The sequence below is a fragment of the Rhagoletis zephyria genome, unplaced genomic scaffold, assembly GCF_001687245.7.
Source record: "Rhagoletis zephyria isolate East Lansing unplaced genomic scaffold, Rhagoletis_zephyria_1.1 Rzeph_scaffold_03979, whole genome shotgun sequence".
Lineage (NCBI taxonomy): Eukaryota > Metazoa > Arthropoda > Insecta > Diptera > Tephritidae > Rhagoletis > Rhagoletis zephyria.
This window is the reverse complement of record NW_016161062.1, coordinates 18,691-23,300: the sequence shown is the minus strand read 5'-3', so window position 1 is coordinate 23,300 and position 4,610 is coordinate 18,691.

The following is a 4,610-nucleotide window of genomic DNA, read 5'->3' as shown; positions in this document are numbered from 1 at the left end:
ATTTCTGGATTTTTAACTTTTTGATATTTTCTTCCTCAACTTTGACTATCTCGGGTGAAAAAAATGTACTGAGCTATAACTTTACATTACATAAAAAAATTGCTCATTTAATAAAGATTTCAGAAAGGTGCCACACTTCCTGTTTTGAATAGAAAAAAAAGTTATAGCCGCTTTTGTGGGTAAAGGGCTGAGACACGCTAGAATGTATTTAATAGATTTAAATTGAATTTGCTCTTACCGTCAAATGACATGCTAAATAGTACAAAGGTACATTATTATATATATTATTATATATATATTATTAGTATATATAGGTGTAAATCCAAGTTACCAACTTTGTGAAATATTAAAAAAAATTCACCAACTTTCGTACAAATTTCGAGCTTTTTTAAAATTTCTAAAAAAGTAAATGTTGGAATCCGACTGTTGGCCGGCGTTAAGCCACACATAGACCTGCAGGTTTTTAGCGTAGCCAGTGGAAGCTCGATTTTAGGCGTTATAGTAGACGTCACATAGGAATTTAGAAGTAATTTAAGCAATGCCATTCTGACAATCGCTACGCTAGATAGCTTTTCTAGTTTTCGAATACTGTGGACTTAACCAAAGGATACTCAATTCGTTAAGTTACTCAAAAATTGTCCCCTGGGTTGGTATTAACTCTACGCAGTCATTCACAATATGAGCCAGCAGCTCCTTTGAATTCACACATACCCATGAACATACATTGCACTAAAATAGCCATGAACCGCAGCTTTTATGGTTTTGTCAACGGTTTGAGTTCTACTAATTGCTTTCCCCATTCGGAACGTAATATGATAATCGCCTTTGTTGAAACTATGGGACTGTGTTGCAATGTTAAACAGCTTTGAATGTAATTGTTAGTGCATAATTGCCCGTTAATTATAAAACGATGAAACTTTTCCTTCTCCATGGTGTTAAGTGTGTTTGCCTAAAGCGTATGGCCACCATTTGAGTATAATAGAACGTGAAATGTTGTCACTTTAATGCATTGTGTACTATTAGTAATTGATATAATACTGTGGTTCCTGCCCCGGGATGCCAGTATTTCCAGGTATTTGCACGGCAAATGATTAACGCACTATTTGAGGGCATGCACCTGGAATGTCCGGGCCCTTAAAGGGGAAGATGGCTCTGCCCTGCTGGTTGAAGTCTTCGTGAAGATAAAGACTGACGTCACCACCATCCAAGGAATGCGATGGACGGAAAAATCGTGGGGCCTTGCGACATCTATTACAACTGCTATGTTAAGGAGATTGAATTCTGTGTTGGATTTGTGGCGCGGGAGAGACTCCGTCGTCGAGTACTGTCTCTCAGCCCGGTGGCCCCTATTCGATGGAAAGGAATGACGAGATGTCCAAGGATGTCTCCAGATCGAAAAACGATTAACAAAATCGATCATATTGTGATAGACAGAAGGCTTGGGCCACTATATTGTTTCATCCAAAAGAAGCACACGACTATGTGCAGTCATGGGGGTTCCTNCGTAAAACTGTAGGTGCCCATGGGCGTCGCTACCTAGGGGCAGGGTGGTGGGAGGCTCGATCATCCCGCTCCCCCCCCCCCCCTAACCTTTGAAGTTTACCTTCTATGTAGTATACAATAATAAGAAATGGCAGCTGAAAGCAAAATTCTTTGCCCTGTAGTAAAAAGCATATAAATCACAGTTTCAATCTTTATAAAAAATTTAGGAAAATTCAGCAAATTTTCAGCTTTTTAATCTGGATCTTTACAACATTTTTGGGTATGCAGTTTTCTAGCCCATACAATTTTAGTCTAATGAAGTGCCAGTTTCAACCAGCTAAAAAATCGCGCTGATTTTTGACAATTGTTTTTTGGAGACTACTTTTGCGTTTTTTTTATATAACTAGTGTAATTTGCAAAAAATGGCGTTGATTTTTTGAAATTTTGTTGCTAACGGTCTCCCACATTTTGTTTAATAAGAAATTCATGCTCATATGGTAAAAAATGCAAAAATCCGTCACCAAAAAAAATTCTCAGAAACCAACGGGATTTTCTAGCCGTTTGAAACTTGCACTTCATTAGACTAAAATTGCATACCCAAAAATGTTCTAAAGAATCAGTTAAAAAGTGGAAATTTTGATGAAAATTTGTGGAATTTTCCTAAACTTTGTATAAAGCTTGTAACTATGATTTATGTGGTTTTTGTTAAAGCTTTAACGGCATTTTTATAGAAAAATAACAAAAAAATTAGCTTTAAAAAAATCAACACGTGGTCATTTGTTTGAGTCACGTATAACTGGGGATTTAGTTTATCTCTCTGACGTCAGGATTTTTTTTAAAAGGACTTTGGAATTTAAAAAATATGATTATTTCATAAAATTACATATTTAAAAAATTCAGTGAAATTTACCGCCCAATTCTGTGTTTTCTTGATAAATTTTTTGTAAAGAAATTTTATCAAGATTTTTATCAAGTAAAAGCTTCCTTCGCATTCTGTGTCAATATTTATAAAACAAAAAGCTCTACGATTTCCACATGAGTGGAACTGATTTCATTGTCACATATGAAAAATATGAATTTAAAAGCAAAAAATCCTTTGACTGCCGTAGCCGAGTAGGTAGAAATGTTGACTATAATTCCGTGTGTCGCAGGTTCAAATGCCGGCACATGGAGTATTTAATTGTTAGAAACAAATTTATTTATATACAAAATTTATACATTTCACATGAAATTTCAATTTGCCAATAGCATTTTCAGTCTTGATAATTTATCAAGAAAAGAGCTTTTGATTTCTGTGCTAGAATACCAATTCTTGATAAATAATAAAAAATTGACAAATTATAAAGATTTTCAATTTATCAAGTGCACAGAATCGGGCTGTTAGTATAAACATAAGGGTATCAAATAAAAGAAAAAATTCTGTAGAATTATAACAGGATAAATTTTTTGGTGCATAAAGACGAATGGGTATGGAAAAGTCCTTTAAAAATTGTTTCCTTAAAATTCTTTGAAAATTTGCAATATTAACTTTGAAAAAATTATTGTTTGAGCACTAATATACAGCGATTTCCTTCAGACTGTTTTATTTATAACTAAATTCAATGAACAAACTGCGCAATGCGGTAGCTAGGGATGCCAATCCCGGGATATCGATGTTTTTGAGGTCCCGAAAATCCCGGGATCTGCTTGTATTCACCCCGGGATGATGAAAAATTTTAAATATCGAATTGATAGTAAAAACTTGTTTATGAATTTGAAGTATGGTTTTTGTAAAATGCCGTTTCGACTACAATTAGCCAAAAGCTTGAAACTGTACTTTTAAAATTGCAGCCTGAGCCTTTTTTAAGAACAATTAATTGAATGTTCTCATAGCATCGCTAATGTCAACGAAACAGAAAGTTTAAAGGAAAAGTTACATAATTGTTTAAATCAACCTACTCAAACTTCCTCAAATCGAAAAATTTAGAATTTATCCGACGAATTGGTAAAATAAGTTCAAATATTTTGTAATGGAGGAGATAGGGGTCAATATCTTCAAATGACTTATGACTACCTTTTGAAAGTTCATCCTAAAAGTGTTGAGATCGAAAGATGTTTTAAATGAGCCGATTTTGTATGTAACAACTTCAGGCCAGGATTAGAAGACTCCGCTTTGTATGCTTTGCTGCTCTTACGTACACATTTTAAACCGCAAATAATAACAACCCATGTACAAAAAAAAGGTGTGTGCTTTTAACAAGACAACACGTATTTCAATCCGCTGACAGGTACACCCTCAAAATTTCGAAAAATGGCAAACAACATCGCCATTCTTCATTTCTTTATGGAGAAGAATAAACTTATTTAGAGAATGTGTTCTTGTTATTTTTGTTTAATGTTTTTTTATTCATCATTGCTTTCTAAAGTACCTGGTATTTGCATTGTTATTTGTGATGTACGTGTTCCTCAATCACATGGTTTTTTAAATAAAATTTAAAAAATGTGACTAAGATTTGTCTGTATTAATAAATATGTGAGTTTTGCAATCAGTTTATCTTAAATTTTAAATAGTTTTATTTCGGGTTATGTTGAAATGCTTTCAGTTGTCGATTTTTTACACATATTCATAAAAGTGATCCCGAAATCCCGGGATCACAATTTTCCGCATATTTTGGTATCCCTAGCGGTATCGCATACAGCTGTTTGCTAACAATTTTTAGCAAAGCCGTTGAATCAGTTAACACGGTACTACAGCAATAAAATCCAAAATGTTTGAAAAGTGTATCTGGCGGGTTTTCGCCTTTCGTCTTCATTTTTCTTGGGTCAGGTCGAATTAGTTTTTAGCGGGGTTTGAAGTTTTGAGGTTGTATATTGTATGTAATCTATATACATATAAATACGCCATAAAACCAATTCGAACCCCCTTTTATTAAAGGTCATTTAGAGGTCGCACCTGTCGATTTAGGTCAGAAAATAGGATTTTATAGATTTATGAGTTTTTGAATGACTGTTTTTTATTCAATTTCAAAGACCGAATATGATCTGCGCAGAGGATATATAGGCCTTTAAAATGGTATTGTTGCACTAGGCTTGTTGGGCCTTTTCGTCGGGTAATTTAAAAAGAAAGACTCATCATTCTCTAAATTTTT